Below are 18488 nucleotides of genomic sequence, written 5' to 3' on the forward strand. Positions count from 1 at the left end.
ATTAATAATTTTTATTGACCATTCAACTTTTGAGATGAAACCGGTGAATCGAGAAGCTTATTTTAAGGTAGAGTTCAGCTTAAAATCTCTATGCGCAGTCGAGATAATTATTTTTCACATTTTTAGCTTTAATACTTAAAATAATAATTGAATTGAAGCAAAACAAATTGCCATTTGTTAAGTACTTGTTCCAGAACACTCATTAATTTCTTCAAATTTCTGATAACAATTTTTGAACGTTTGGAGGCCTTCAAATTCGACGAAGTGAATGTTGAGGGTAATTTCTCCTGTTTTTCACACATTTTCTGTCACAGAAAAGACATGCAATTTTTGACGAAAATCAAACTAACATAGTTTAAATAATTTTTTATTGCAAAAATAGTACCAGATTTGAAATCAGTGATATCGAAAGCTATGGAAGCCATATACATCATTAAGAAATTGTAATTTGTTTTAAAAAATTGTTTATAAAAATTGCTCACATTTTTTCAACTTTGTTTAAACAAATGATTGTTGTAAACCTGATGTCAAATTTGTGATTTCTGACTGCTTGAACTACGAAAATCATATGAATCTTGGAAAAAAGTAATTTTGTAACAGTTTTTATTAAATAAATTATTTAAATAATTTTTTATTGCAAAAATAGTTCCAGATTTGAAATCACTGATATCGAGAGCTATGGAAAGCATATGCATCATTAACAAAATTTTAATTTGTTAAAAAAAATTGTTTATAAAAATTGTTCACATTTTCTGAACATTCTTTAAACAAATGATTGTTGTAAATCTGATGTGAAATTCGTGATTTCCGACCGCTTGAACTATGAAAATCATATGAATCTTAGAAAAAAGTAATTTTGTAATAGTTTTTATTAAATAAATTGTTTAAATAATTTTTTATTGCAAAAATAGTACTAGATTTGAAATTAGTGATATCGAAAGCTATGGAAAGCATATGCATAATTCAAAACTTGTAATTTGTTTAAAAAATTTCGTTATAAAAATTGTGTAAAAAAATGAATTTTGCAAATTTGAAGACAGATTTGAAATCAGCGACCCCGAAAACATACGAAATGATAAATAAGTGTAATCATAGCGCAAAATTTCAATATAATTTTTTGCGTTTTTTATGAAAAACTGAATGAATTTTTCTCAAAACTTATAAGCTTTCCGATCGAAAATGACCAAATTATAAAATATCCGAACTAGAAAATTGAGGAGTTCGAATTATTAAAGACATTATTTTGTAATAGCTTTTATTTATTTATTGAGCATAAAATAATGAAATATTTTCATAAAAAAAGAATTGTTTTTTATGTTTAAAGTTTAAAAAATTATTGTTTCAGTTTAAAATAATATTAATAAGTGAAAAAATATATTTCTGGATGGCGAATTTTGTTTGAAAATGTGCATTTTATTTAACAAAAAATTTTTAAAGAACTTTCTCAAAAATAGAATTTTTAATCTTAAAAGAAGAATTAAAAAAAATTTGGAGATAAATTAGTGCGGAATTGAATCTTGCCATGTTTTGTTTGGAAAATGTTGTTAGGCTCGAAAAAAATGTAAAAAGACCTTTTTTCGTTCGAATAGGTCGTATTTTTAAATTTTTTGTTATACAATAATTTTTAAAAACTTTCAGCATTAACATTTTTTCATAAAAATGTTTTAATTCTAATAAACGAGTAATATTTATTTAAAAGCAATTTTTTAATTGTTTAAATTAGGATATTGTATAAATTGACAATTTTCTGTCGGAATTATAATATTCAGATATTTTCAAATTTGAAATTTTTATGTTTGGGAGATTTTATATTACCGAATTTGAAAATTCCCGAATATTGAAATTCCCGACAGCTTATAATATTACCAAATTTGGAAATTTCCGACAAAAATGGCTAAATTATTAATAATTAAACAAGAATTAATTGTAATAATTTTATTAATTTTATAATTTAAGAAATGCTTAATTTTAAAAATCGGGAATATCGTAGTACGGATATTTTATAATTTGGCAATTTTCTATCGGAAATTTTTGATTCGATAATTTTAAAGTATCAGGAAATTTATTTTTTCGGCATTTTCATTCTTCTTATTTTGTATCTTAAATTTTTAATACAATTTAAAAGTTTTTATGCATACTCGAAGTTCTCAATTGTAAATATTCAAAATTAAACTATCTTAAAAAATGTTCCAAATTAAATACTTTTAAAATCTAAATCTTGATATTTGAATCATTTGAAATTATATATGTCCAAAATTAAAGATTTACAAAAGTAAAAGTTGTAGAAAATTTAGCTGTAAATCTTGAAAATTGAAGAGTTTTTATTTGTTATAAATGAAAACTTGACTTTAAATTTGCAAAATGATTAAAATCAACCGAAATTAAGAATTTTTATTTACACATTCTTATAATGTAGGTCCTTAAAATTTTAAATCTGTAATTTTGAAGATTTAGATTTAAAATTACAAATATTTGAAAGATTTAGAATTGAAAACGTGTCTTATGATCTTCAAAATCATTCAAATTTAAGAATAATTTATATTTCTCCTTAGAACTGAAAAATGTTCAATTTTTGTAAAAGAAAATCAATTTTCCAAAGAAGTTCTTAATTACATACCTTAAAAATATAAATTTTAAAATTGAAATAAAATGCAATTTTTTATTTTAAAAATTCAGGAATTTTCAATCATAACTCTTCAGAGTTGTAGAACTTTGAATTGCAAATTGAAAAAATTGAATAATTTTTAAGTTTGACAATTTACAATATTAAAAATTATAGAAATTGAAAGTTTTACAATTCTCAATTCAGTAAATTTGGATGAATTGCATTCGAAATTCATTCAATTTAAAACATTTCGAATTTAAACTTTACTTTTGATTTTCCAAACCAACCAAATTTAGGATTTTTGGGTGCGTTGTTAAACAGATCATTTTTTAATTGTAATATTCCAAATTGAACAATTTAAAAATCCAAATCTTTAAAATTGAAGAGTTTTTAATTTGGACAATTTTCAGTTAAATATGATGCATGTTTTAAGTTTTATAATTAACAATGAAGTTAATTTGACTTTCGATTTTCAAAATCATTATAATTTAAGAATGTGTTTAGCAGCCCAAAATTCAGTAAATCTGGTTGATTTACAATCAAAATTTCAATAACTTGGAAGATTTACAATTGAAAACTTTACTTTTGATTTTTCAAATTATCCAAATTTAGGATTTTTTAATTCATTTTTAAAACGGAAAAATTATCAATTGCCATATTCCAAATTGAATACTTAAAAATTGCAAATCGGTAAAGTTGAAGAATTTTAAATTATAAATCTTCAAAATTAAACTATTCCGAAAAATGATCCAAACTAGATACCTTTGAAGTATCAATTAAAAAATTGAATTATTTTTTATTATTTATTTCCAAAAGTCAAGAATTTATTAATTTTTGTTGCAAATTCGTCGTTTTGGTTGAAAATTAATCTTTATAGATTCAAAATTTAAATGTTTGCTTAATTTTCTTAAACAATTAACTCTCTGCTTGAAAATTTAACTATTTTGTAGAAAATTTTTTTTTAAATTCATTTTTCTAGGTAGAAAGTACTGGTATTATATAAAACATTCACTTTTTATCGGTAAAAAATTCCACCATTTGGTTAAAAATTCAACTATTTTAAAAATTAAAGTAATTTGTTAAAAAGTCATCCTTTTTGGACGAAAATTTAACTGTTTTTTTTCATTCCTTTTTTTAAATTTTAAATATAATTAGTTACTCTTTTTTAGATAAACACCCGTCTTTATTTATAGAATGCTTAAAAATCATTCAAATTTATTTATTTGTAATTAATACTTTTTTAAAATGAAATAGCTTTCAATATTAAATCTTGAAAATTGAAGAATTTTAATCTGTAAATCGTTAAATTTTTACTATTGCCGATTGAAAAAAAAGTTGAATTCAAAAGATGTTCCAAATTTCCTTTTTTTTAAATATAAATCTTAACAATTAAATAATTTGAAGTTTTGTATTTTCAGAATTCAAGAATATGCAATTATAACTCTTCAAAATCGTAGAACTTTCAATTTTAAATCTTTAAACTTGAGAAAATGGTTAATTCATTAAAAATTATGAAAATTTTAAGTTTTAAGATTAAACACAAAGCAAAATTGTCGACATTTTGAACGGCGTTTTGGAATATTTCTAAAAAATAAATAAAGATAAAGGAGGGAAAAAAAAGCAACAATTTTTGATGATAGATATATATTTGAAAACAAAATATCGTACACAGCTATTTTAATTATACTTCGAATTTTGTCTGCTACTGGAACTTTTTATTCCCCTTATATTGTTTATTTCTTTACTTAAGAAACTTCATCTTATCTTTTAAAAATCGCCTCACATTTACATGTCAATTAAAGTTGCGCATTTCTACAAATTAAAAAAAATCTTCACAGATCTTATACAATAAAATTACTTTTAGAATCTACATCTTTCATATTTCAAAAGAATATAGTCTATTTTGATTGAAAATGAATCAAGTCTGGATGAAATAGTAAATATAAATTAATCTGAATTCAATTTCAAAAAGCTAAGAGTCTGTGAAAAGATTTTCGAAGAAATAAAAATGAAATTAATATGTTGGAAACTTCTACAGTTTAAAGATAATCGAAATTATAACCATTTTTTTAATTTTCAGATTTTCAGTACAAACTTATTAAATTAAAGAAAGGTAAATGTAGAAATAATTAGGAAAGTTCTACATCTACAAAAAGCATATTTACCAGCTATAGCTCACAGCACTTATTATATATATTTATATATGTAAATTAATCGATAACACTCCCCTTTTACGTAATTTATATAATAATATTGACTTCAAATTGGTTATTTGCTCCTTTTTGTCTATAGTCTTCAGAAACAATAAAAAATACAGCAAAGGACATTTAGAACCTTCAAATGTAAATTAAAATAACCAACCAGAAAATTTAAGTACCTATAAAATAAGTAATATAAATACAAATATAAATATAATATAAATAGAATGAATCGCATAATGTCCTTGCGTGAATTTTTGTATTTTCCTCATTTTAAAATCTAGGCCAGGAATTCGAAAGGAATTGAATACACAATGAAATTTCTGATCTATCATTGTCTGCAATTCAGTACCTTTCTGCTGAATTGTTGACTGGATTTTGAAAATGAATTTCATTTATCCATCTATGGAGCCTTTCACAGGAGCATAATACCGAATTTTCTTTATAATAGATAGTCTTTCCATATAGTATCGATTCCACCCACACTCATTGTCAGCCTGCGCTTTTTTCTTTTGCATTAGTTTAGTACGTAACTAAAAATTATTGGCGTATCAGTCATTTTAATTGTCTCAGTGCATGCATTCTTCTTTATGATACAATAGTTGAGGACAATTCACCGCAGCATACACTATTAATTAATTATAATTGTAATTAATTAAGCAATTCGTAAGTGATTGTGCAAATCCCCAGAGAAGTTCGTCACTGGCCAAAATAAAAAAAATTCTGCCGTTTTCGAATTCAACGACAGGTTTACAAACATCAGATTTAGTGGAATTAAAAAGTAATTATTAGACGGATTATTTTCTCTGAACAAATAAAATGCGACAAGTCATTAAATTCGATCTTCGGCGGAATATTTACAAAAATCTGACTTTTTATTTTCGGAAAGGTAAATGATTTTTTTTAGCTTTTCCGGGGTGTCTATTCACATGAAAACCCTGGAATTTTCAAGTAATTTTTGTTTAATTGAAATATAAAATGAAATAACAATTATTTATTTGTAAAAGTAATTTTGTATTACTAGATTTGTATTTTGTTGGAAATTCCTTTTTTATTGAACATTAATTTTTTGAATTGAAAATGTATCTTTTTGGTAGAAAGTTCATATCTCTCTTGACTGAAAAGTCTTTCTTTGTTTCAAATTTTACTTATGTTGCAAATTCGTAATTTATGATTGGATTCAACTGTTTTTAATTTAAAATTAAAATCTTTTTGATTGAAATACCAACTATTACATTTTTCGTTCAGGGATCATCTTTGTTGGTAGAAATTTCAACTACTTGGTTTAAATTTAAATTTTTCTGTTAAAAATTAATTTTATTGGATGAAAATTCATGACGTTAATTAAAAATTAAAATTTTTCGTTTGAATTAGTTTCTTATTGGTTTAAAATTAACTATTTAAATTAAAATTTAACTATGCGTTCAATTGCTGTTTGATAAAATATATTTTTTATTTGAAAATTGGCCCTTTTAGTGGAAACAATCTTCTTGGCTAAAAAATCATCTTTTTGATTGGAAATGCAACTTCTGCAATCAAAGAGTAAGCATTTTAGTTAAAAATTCAGCTTTCGGTAAAAAATTGCTATTATTTATTTAAAAAGTTCGAAATTCAAATATTTAATTGGAAATTTATCTTTTCTAGTTGCAAATTCAACTATTCACTTGAAAATTCATGCATTTTATAAAAGAATCATCTTTTCTATAAAAAATAAATCTTATTGTTTGAGAATTCATTACTTTGATTAAAATTTTCTAATATTTCAGTTAAATATTCATCATTTTAGTTAAAAATTTATTTCATTGGTTGAAACTTTGTTTTCTTTTAGCTGAGAATTGATTTTTGTAACTCAAAATTGAACTATTAAATTTTTAGCTGAAATTTGTTATTTTATTTATTAATTTAATTAATAAATTAATCTATTTTCTTGAAACTTCAACTATTGCAAATAAACATGCCTAATTTGAGATTAAAATTTATTTTTGTTGTTTAAAATTCAACAATTTGGTTAAAACCTCGTTTTCTTTTGGTTGAAAATAAATTATTTAACTTGAAATTTAATTTAATTGATGCATTTTGTTGAAAAATCGTATTTTCCGGTAAAAATTTATCTTCTTGTTCAAAAACTCAACTATTCTAGTTAAAGATTAATCTTTTTAGTTGAAAAGTCATATTTTTGGTTGAAAGGTAAACTACTTGGTTGAAAGTTAAAATCTTTTGTTAAAAATTAATCTTTTTTGTTTAAAATTTAACTACTTCAGTTGCAGATTCATAATTTTGGTTCGAAATTCATAACTGTGGTTGAAAATTAGTTTTATTTTGGTTAAAAATGAACTTTTTTAAATGAAAATGTAACCGTTTAATTTTTGGCAAAAATTTGTTATTGTTTAGTTTAAAAGTAAACTTTTTGGTTAAAAATTTATCTTTTTTATTTGAAAATTAATTTTTTGTTTGTTGAAAATTCAACTATTCTAGTTTAAGATTAATCATTTTAACTGCACATTGAACTATTTTGTTAAATATTCGTTTTATGTTGAGAATTTAAGTATTCCAATTCTGGTTCAATATTGATCATTTTCAGTTCAAAACTAAACTATTTGGTTAAAAATTCATCTGCGAAATTCAACCCTAGAAATTAATACAATTACATAAAAGACTTATACTTCAATAAAATTACTTTCATGAATAAAAAAAAAAACATTTTTAAAATGTTGTATCTGAATAGTATTATTTTTACAAATTTAAATATTTACAAGGACTAAAAAATATTACTTATATTAAATTTGCCAAATTGTATACATTTTCTAAATCGAATAAAAAAAATACGAAATATTAAACCTAAAAAAATCATGTGATATTTTTAAAAAAACCTGAAGTCGTCAGGAATTTTTTTTCCAGAATTTGAGTAGACACCTTGTTTTCTAATTGTTATTGTATTCTTTACAACCTTTATCCTTTCATGATCAAAATCTACCGAAGCACTTAACGGATAGATTTAGCACTCTTATATTTTTTTCTATTTTTTACAAAGAAGGATTCAGAATGCTTCGCGGGAGATAACAGTGATATATCCTAATTAGTAATTTAATCGCTCTAGGCCTGTTATTAATATTATTTATTGTCAACATTTTCGGCTTAATACTATATATTACTGCAATCCTGATCAAGTTTTCAATGTTGAAATAATTCTAACGAATCTTGCATGGTTTTTAAAAATTCACATTTCTTTTGAATTCTTTTGCAGCAAAAGTTTTGAAATTACAATTTTAAGATTTTCATTTTATCGAAATGTAGTCGAGGTACTTAAAACGCAGCTTTCTGTTTCACACGTAATTGATTCTTGGATATAATATATTAATCAGATATACAATAGTATTAGATCAACGGCTAAAAAATAATATCTCTGCTGAAAATTGTCCAAGGTACTGAGGCAACAAATTTAACTCGAATCGAGTAGTATATCTATAAGATTATGAGGCCTCTTGTCGACCGAACATGGTTCTGTTCCATGCTAAATTGCCGATAGTCGGTATTATCATCAATTGATAATGCAGATTCCTGACATGGTAGATAAGCCCGAAACAGCTATACTACTAAATCAAAAAATATATTGTTTTATTTTTGACTGAAATTTAAAATTTAATTTATAAAATTATCTTTTGTAACGAATTCGGTAGAAATTTTTAGCAGAGATTTTTTGTAAGCCATTACGTCAGCTATGTGGTCTCAAACGTGACAGTCTTAGTAGTTTCAAGCCTTTTATTTTTAAACAAGCGATTTTTCAGATATAAAAAATGAATGAAGTACTTTCCGTTTACAGTAAAAAGTAGAAGGAATTAAAAGATTCGAGTAAATAGAAGTTGTGAATGTGTTTCATTTCAGAACGGAAATTACTTGATATTGGATAAGGATTGCTATCAATTTTGTTGTCCTGTGTTCTCTTCATGATTTGTATTCTGATAAAAAAATATATTTCGTTCAATTTAAAATCACATGATCTATTTTGTACTATGAAAGAGCTCGTTCTTAGTGATTTTCCGGTCGCTGGGATATTATTTTCTCTGTAAAAGAAAAGTTAAGATATGTCCAATATGTGTGGCTTGACAACAATTTTATACATCAAGAATGCAGAAAGAGAAAAAACATCTGATAGGATGAAAAGATTGAAAAATTATTGTTTATTATTGTGAGATAATGTCAGAATATTGGGTAATTATTTTTTCTCTTTCTGCAGGTATTTGTTACATTTTTCTTTCCTTAGACACTTAGACGGAACAGACAATAAATTTACGTTAAGACCTGTGTAAGAATCTCAATACCGTTGGCACTACAACGGTTTAGTATAATTAATTAATTAGGATCGAACACGTTTACGTTGGATATATTGTTATGTGTATGTAAATATTTATCCATATGTATAATTAACTTACAAAAATGATTTCTGATTTCCATCGAGATATATATTCTGTATCGCGTAGGGGAGACTACTCTACAGTGGATCATTATTAATAAAAATCACAAATATGCATAAAATAATTATTTAATTAATATTAATTAGTACTTGCAGTGTCCTGGCCATTAATTCAATTATTTGACATACACTAATGGTAAAAAATGGTAAAAAAACATAACACAATTAAAGGGTCAACAAAATTTTCCGGATTTTTAATGATTTTTCAGAGTGTTGTATCTCAGTGAAAAATAGTTGTATCAAAGTCTAAAAAAAAAGCTTTTTGTACCTTTAAATTTGTAGTTTTTAAATATTTTGGCAAAACAATTTTCAGAGTTACATTTTCCGGGAAATTTTAACAAATATTGTGAATAAAAAATGTAGCCAATTTTTTTGCTTTTTTTTAAGTCCACGAGGTTGGAAAAATTTTGTATGCCCTCCGGCCGGAAAGCGCAATTTTCTGGCCGCTGCGGTCTCCGGCACCGTCGAGCAAAAAAATAGTATACACACCTCGGCCAGTAAAAAATAAAGCCTCAGATCACATGTAATTGTCGGCCGAGAACATACAACATTTTTTTCAAGTTCGTGGACTTGAAAAAAAATTTGCAAAATCTTTTATTCACACTACTTGATAAAACTGCGCGGAACTTGTAACTCCGAAAATTTGGTTGCCAGAATAACTCAAAACTAGAAATTTAAAGCTTCGAAATGCTTTTATTAGACCTTGATAGGACCATTTTTCACCTAGATACAACATTCTGAAAAATCACTAAAAATTCGGAAAATTTTTTTGACCCTTTAATTTTTTTCATTAGTATTTTACAGACCTAGCTAAGTAATATAATATTCCAACTTAGCTATGGTATGGACCGGATAGCTTGTTAATTTAGCTTCAATTTAATTTTTTTAAACATCGGCACGACCCTTTTTCACTGAGATATCGAACTGTAATAAAATAGGACCCTTTTGTCTTTGATTGACCATATCTCAGCAATCAATGTTTATGAAATTACTAATGTTGAGTGTGCCTTTTACATTTGAATAAACCCCAAAAACCCTGCGAAGTTACATTTCGATCTAATGAACCGTTTCCTTGTTGGAAACTGTAACACCTTTGAAAAAATTAAAGGGTCACGTTTTTTTGCGCTTGAATATATCCTAATCATGGCTAGAATGAAAAAAAATCTAGCTTTTTTCCCTATTTTTTCGCAAATCTGCTGAAATTTACATAAAAAAATGTTTCAAACATTGTTTTTTTTTCGAAATTTGAAATTTTGTTTTAAAGGCTTCCAAAACTTGAAAAAATTTTGTTTTCACTAATGCCGGCATTAGCGTTACACAAAGCGTACCACGTGAAGTGTGTGTTTGCAACAAGGAAACGGTTCATTAGATCGAAATGTAACTTCGCAGAGTTTTTATGAATTATTCATCTGTAAAAGACACACTCAACATTAGACATTTCATGAAGATTTGAAATTTAGCCATTGATGTTCTGAAAAACCATAAATTACCCTTTTTTTCCTTCAAATTTATCCAAGATAGTGAATGAATTTTGTAGGAAATTTCTTATAGTTTTCAGAACTGCCCTTAATTTTTCTGTGCGACCATTGGTTGCTGAGATATCGTTGATCAAATACAAAGGGGTCCTTTTTGATTTAAAGTTCTATATTTCAGTGAAAAATGGTCGTACTGAGATTTAAAAAAACTAAATTGAAGCTGAATTAAGAAGCTATCCGGTCCATACCATAGCTAAATTGGAAAATTTTTGTTCAAACTCGTGGACTTGGAAAAAAGCACCAAAATTTGCAAAAATTTTTTGCCGAAAGATCTCAAAACTAGAAACCTAAGGCTTCAAAATGCTTCTTTTAAGATCTTGATACGACCATTTTTCACTGAGATACAGCGTTCTGGAAAATCACTAAAAATTCGGAAAATTTGGTTGACCCTTTAATTTTTTCCATTAGTGTACATTATTATTTTAAATTAATGATTATTTACTGTAAATTTATTATTTACTGTAGCGTGGTCTCCCCTATATACGTATGTATAATATTACATCATTGCACAAAGATATTTCAGGGAAAAATACCTTACTTTTTCAGTGAAGAAAAATATACCCTGCAGTTTTCCTTCTTTGGTGAACTTTGAATTTAAAAATTCACTCCTCTTAAGGAAAAAATAAGTATTTTTTATTTAACTTAATTAAAGCTTGAGATGAAATTAAATGTCTTAAATGTTTTATGGTAAGAGCGTTTCAATTAAAGGCCAGAGAGATTCAAATTCTATTGTGGGATTGATTTCAAAAATTTTACTTTAAAATTTGCTATAAGAATATTACTTGGACTACCTATCTATGCTTACGTTTTCTACTTATATTACTATTCTATTTTTCGATATTTATAAGTATTAAAGTAAATAAAAAGTAGCTAAAATAAAATTAAAATAGTAGTAGGGGGGAGGGGATTATAGGGTGGCCACTTCAACTTGAGAATACAAATCAAAGTTTAATTTCTGATTATACCAGAAAAATAATAAAATTTGTGTTTTAAAATCATTAATTTTATAATATTGTTGGCTTAGAAATTTAAACTAATAGAATCCTCAACTTTTCAGTCTGATTTCCTTTACTTTGGAGAAAAATTATTATTTTGCTGTTTCAAAAGCAGTTGAAACTGCAGATTTTTCCAGTTACAGGGCTCGGATCGAGCTACTTTTTCCAATTTTTTTCGAATGGTTTGAAAAAATGAGACTAATCGATGTTTTTCATTTTCTGAGAAGTCCACCGTACTTAGTTTCATTTTTACTCAGAATGAAACTTTTAAAATTGTACTTCAAAATTAGAAAAAAAGTTTCCTATGTTAATTGAGAACATTAAATATTTAATAATTTCTCATTAAAGCTTTATGATTAGACAATTTAAAATTAATAGCGTTTTTCGCCTTTTCGCTTCAAAATAAAAATTATATAATAAAATCCAATGAAAGAGGCCAACTATTTTGTTTAAAAATGAAACTATTTGGATCTAAATTTCGTTCTTACGGATAGAAGATTCATTATTTACGGAGTAGAGTAATCTTCTTTTATTGAAAATTAATCTTTCTTGGTTAGAAATTGCATTAAGTGTTCCGAAACCAACTGTATTCTAAAAAATTCAATTAAAAAAAATTAAAATTATATAATTTTTTAATTTAACTATTCTGTCGAAAATTTACCTTTTTTTGCTAAAAATGACATTTTTGGTTGAAAATTCGTTTATATGGTTGGAAAATTTAGCATTGTAGTTGAAAATTCATCTTTTTGGCTGGAAATTTGTCTATTTTGTTGAAAATTCCTTTTTTTTTTAAATTAATTTCGTTAACTAAAAGTAAACTTTTTAATTTTTGGTTAGAAATTTATATTTTTCTGTTAAAAATTCATGTATTTGTTCGATAATTCATATTTTCTGAAAGAAAAATAATCTCCTTGGTTGAAAATTACTCTTTTTGGTTGACATTTGAACTATTTTGTTGAAAATTCATATGTTCGGGATGAAATATTAACTTTTTAACAGCAAAAACGCCTTTTGACATTATATTATTTTTCTTTCATGTATATTGTTGAATATTCGTCTTTATGGTAGAAAATTAATCTTCTGGTTTGAAAATTCATGTTTTTGATTGAAAATTCAACTATCGTTTGAAAGTTTAATTATTTCGTTTAAAATTAATTTTTTCTTTTTGGTTAAAATATAAACTTTTTTTAGTTGAAGTTTAATCTGTTTTGTTTGAGAATTCTTCATTGTGTTGAATATTCATCTTCTTTGTTTAAAACTTAACTATCACAGTTGAAAAAATATAATTTAATTTAAAAATGCATCACTTTGGTTAATTTTTGTTCAGGCGAAAATTAATTTTTTAAACTTAAGACTCACTTCTGTTTTTAAATTAATTTTTTTTAGATGAAATTTTAGATTTTTCATTTTTGGTTGAAAATTGATCTTCTTCATTTAAAAATTAATATATTTTTTTTAATCATGTATATTTGTTGAAATTTTTTTTTTAAAGAAAATTAATTTTCTTGATTGAAAATTCATCCTTTTGATTAAAAATTCAATTATTTCGTCAAAAGTTTAAATATTTCGTCGCAAATTTTATTATTTATTTTTGGTTCAAATAACAACTGGTTTTGGTTGACGTTTATTCTTTTTGCCATTTGGTTCATAAATTCTTGCATTTAGTTGAAAATTTGTCTTTCACAGTTGAAAAATTATGATTTGAGTTGAAAATTCATCACTTTGGTTAATAATTCGTTTTCTTATGGTTGAAAATTGATTTTTTAAACTGAAAATTTAACTATTAAATTTTTGGTTAATATTTGATATTTTTTATTTTAAAATTCAACCATTTGTTTGAATATAAATATATTCTTAGTTAAAAAATCGTATTTTTGGTAGCAAATTCAATTATTCCAGTAAAAGATTCATGATTTTAGTTAAAAATTCATCATTTTGGTTGAACATTTGTTTTCTTTTGGTAGAAAATTGATTTTCTTTAACTCAAAATTTAACTATTCAATTTTGGTTGAAATTACATATTTTTTATTTTAATTCTACTATTTGGTTGAAAATGAATATATCTTTAAGTTGAAAATTCATCTTTTTGGTTGAAAATTTACCTATTGCAGTTGAAGATTCATTATTTTAGTTCAAAATTGAACTATTCCAGGTGAAAATTTCTTATTTTAGTTAAAGATTTACCACTTTGATTAAAAATTTGTTTACTTTTGGTTAAAAATTAAGTTTTTAACTGAAAATTTAATTATTCAATTCTGTTGTGTAAATTTGACCTTTTTTAGTTAAAAAATTAATTACCTGGTTAAAAAAATATATTTTTTAGTTGAAAATTCAACTATATGGTAAAACATTTATGTACTTTTACGAAAAATCGTCTTTTTCGGTAGAAAATTAATGCTATTGTTCAAAAATTCTTTATTTTAGTTAAAAATTAAACTATTCATCACTTTTGTTGAAACATGGGTTTCATTTTGGTAAAAAATATTTTTAACCCTCAAATGGTACACTCCAACCCAGCATGCCTAAACGGTACACTGGTGCGAATTGGTTTTTTTGTAATGTTAATATTAAATATTTAATATATTGAACATATAATAAACAACTAACATATATCACACATATTCAACATATATATTTAATATATGTGGGGATAATCCGCTGTAGCTGTTTGCGTAAATTCTAACAAAATGAAAAAACTTCGGGTGCGAATTCGCACCAGTGTACTGTTTGAGGGTTAACCGAAAGTTTAAATATTCAATTTTTGGTTTGAATTTTATATTTTTTAGTTGAAACTTTAATTATTCTTTGGAAAATTGATCTTTTTGAATTAAAAGTTCATATTTTTTTCAAATAGTCTTCTTTGGTAGAAAATGAATCTTCTTGTTTGAAAGTTCATCCTTTTGGTTGAAAATTCATCTATTATAATTTAAATTATACATTCTCAAATCTAAAGCCGAAATTGTTGAGTTCTTTCAAGTTTATATTTTTCAAAACTAATTTTCCTGAAGTTAAAAATTAATGTAAATTATAAACTTCTCTCATTTAATAATAATATATTTCGTTTAACAGTCCAGAAAGAAATTTTTTTAACTCAGATAACTATTGTTAAAAAAATTCTTATAAAAACTTTTTTTTAACTTTGAGAATTAAAAAATGCTTGAAAATCAATGAGAATTCTTCAACAAACAGTTATGTGTTGTTTTTTCCCCATTATTTTTACAAATTTGATGCAACTTTTTTCAACCGAACCCTGTAATTAAGGAAAATTAATTGTTTACATATCGCGCAATATAAAATAAACAATATTTGCTATTTTTCTAATAGAGTGGCGACCTAGAAGTGATCAAATGTCAAATACGGATTTATGAGAGATCTTTTAAACAAAATAATCGCTGGGATTTATTATACAACTAAAAAAATGTGGGTAAAAAATGTTTAAAAAGTGTAAATGAATTTTGTAATGATTTAGCAGCAGCTTCATGTAAAATATATTTATTTGCAATAAGTCTAGTTGACTGAATTGATGACTCGGTATAATTTGTTTATGTATATTATACGACAAACAACGTATGAGCCCCACATAAGTGACTTAGGAATTTCAATAGGAATCCTGGCACTTTTAGAACGGAGGACACGATTATATATTATATTATATAATTATATATATATTGATAGATTGCATTTTAAGTCTTTAAGCGTTAATTCGTTCTGGCGAAAACGCGAGATGTGCCTATGCGAATATAATTAATAATTAATAATTAATAACTAATAATAGATAATTAATAATTATAATGAACGAATACTTCCTTATGTTACATAATATCCTAAACATATTATTTAACACACATAATGACGTTTACTCCTTATGTGTTCTCATATTATGCATCAATATTTAGATTTAATTTAATCAGGCTTAATTACCGTTAACAATACGTTAATCGATATTATTGTCCGACACATTTAACTTTGAGATATGAACATATATATATATATGAAATTATCAGTGACCACCTCGCATACTAATCACTTTTTACTTCAAAAATATTTCACTCACTAGAAAGTATATTCAGAAACTTAAAGAATTTTAAATTAATAATAAAAAAAGTATATGTTGCGATTAGATGAAACTATTTTTTCAAGAGGAAAGTAATTTTACTGTAATAATCAATATATATATATATATATATATTCTTTTTTTTTAAATTAAAATTTTGTGATATTGATGCAAGCTAATCGCTTTCGGTTGTTAATCGTAATAACAAGAAAGATCCTCTATATCGAACGTGGCGCTTAAGATTACGTAATTTAAAATTTTATTCCTAGAAGAAGGTACAGGTAACCATAGAACATTGTCTCGTGCAATGCATTCATCATTTTTATACCACACAGGGGGCGAAATCAACATTTTTTTTCATCCCAATAATATTTTTTCTGATCAGAATATTAAGTACGATATTGATAATCAATTCTCTCGGGGTTCATTTCGCCACCAGTGATATTATTTAACTTTACTCTGCGCTAAGAAAAATATAGTTCAAACTTGAATTACTTTTCGAGAAATATTCAGGCCTGAGATTGTCAAAAACATGTTTTTTTAATTGTATTATATAATTGCAAACGGCCTGTACGAAAAAATATTACACGAAATTCAGTATAGGCCTATAATGATTTTCTTTAATTTTTTGCAATAATAGGAAATTTATTTTTAAAAATCATAATACAGAAAACGAATATTAGAAATTCAGCAATGGAATAAATAATTCAAAAATATTGAAGAAATTAATATAAAAACAGAGACATTACAAAGGAAAGATTTATTTTAGATAATTCATAATAAAACTTTAAAATTGGTTGAAATTTCATTGAAAACTTGTAACCCCTTTTTTATTCCTTTAAAACTCTGAAGAATTTCCTTGCAATTGATAAAATCCCCTAAAATCTTGTGAAATTCTTTTAAATTCTTTGAAATCTTTGGAAAGCCTACAAAATTCTTTGAAATCTCTTGAAATTTTCGGAAACCTTAAAAAAATTTTTTTTCTTCCTGTTAATTTTTAAAATTATTTAAAATTCTTTAAAATTATTTGTAAATAAAATAAGTTTATTCCTTAAATTTCTCCAGAAATTCCTTGAAATTGGTAAAATTCGCTGAAATTTGTAAAATATTTGTAGGTCCTATCAAATCCCTTAAATTTGGTGAATTTCTTTGAAAATGCTACAAAATTCTTGGAAATTGTCTAAGCCTAATAAAATTCTTTGGAATTTTTTAAAATAACTTAAAATATTTCAAATCATTTGAAAGTTTTTTAGTACTTTGATATCACTTGACATCATAAAGATCCATAGAAATCCCTTGAAATAATATTAATTTGATTCCTTAAAGTTCCATATTTTTTCTTTAAAACCCTTAAAATCATTGCAATTTTTGGAAATCTTTTTAAATTCATTAAAATACATATGTGAAAAATATTAAAATCCGTAGAAATATCGTGAAATGTTAAAAAATGTTTTTAAATAACTTAAATATTTGAAAATTTGTATTTCCTACATATCTCTTAAAATCAATTAAATCTTTGAAGGGTTTACAAAATAATTAGAACAATTTACAAAAAATATAAGAATATTCCCTAAAGTACTTTATAAATATCGCAAATTAGTCAAATCTCCTAAAATCTCCTTAAATCTTACTACATTCTTTTAAATTCTTTGGAATATTTAGAATATACAAAATTCTTGAAAATTTCTTTAAATCTCTTCAAATTCCTTGGAAACTTTAAAAATAACTTAGAAACTTTAAAGTCCTTTGGAAGTTTTTTAATTCCTTTATGTCTCTTAAATTTATAATAATTTTAAATCCTTTAAATTTTGTGAAATACCTTATAATCTCTTGAAATGTTTGGAATTCCTTATCATTTTATTTCATGTTTTTCCCTGAAGTTCTCCATAAACCACTCAAAATTAAGCTTAAAATATTTGGAAATCTTAAACATTAATAGAAATTCCTTAAAATTCTTCGGAATTTTAATAAATAGTTTAAAATCTTTAAAATCTTGTGAATCCTTTGAAATTTTTTAAACCTCTTAAATTATTTGTAAAATTGTAATTTATGTAAATATCTGATTGTAAAAATCTATTAAAATAATTAGAAATCATTTGCAATCCTTAAATATAAAATAAAATTATTCATTAGAGTTTCCCGAAAAAAAGTTTAGATCCCTAGAAATCTTTTAAATACTTGGAGATTCGAAAAAATCCCTGAAATCTTGTGAAATTCTTTCAAATACCTCTAAATCCCTTGAAATTATATTTAATTTAATGGACTTTCCAAATTTCTCTAGAAAACTATAAAAATCGAGTTTCAAATCTTTGGAAACCTTATACTAAATTTTTTGAAATCCATAAAAATGTTTGAAATTTCTTGATGTTTCGTAATCTCTTAAAATATATTAAAATCTTTTAAAATTCCGTAAATCATTAGAAGTATTTAAATATTCTATAAAATCCTTTAAATCTATTGAAATTATTAGAATTTCCTTGAAATCTTCATACTTCATGCCCTTTGAATTTTTGAAATACAAAATCTAAACTTGAAGAATACTGAATAAATTTGTAAATTTTCAAAATGATATTTTAAGCAATTTTAATTTAGAAAAATTTAAAATTGAAAGATTAGAATTTTTTAAGCTG

This window comes from Belonocnema kinseyi, chromosome 4 (assembly GCF_010883055.1).
Source record: "Belonocnema kinseyi isolate 2016_QV_RU_SX_M_011 chromosome 4, B_treatae_v1, whole genome shotgun sequence".
Taxonomy (NCBI): Eukaryota; Metazoa; Arthropoda; class Insecta; order Hymenoptera; family Cynipidae; genus Belonocnema; species Belonocnema kinseyi.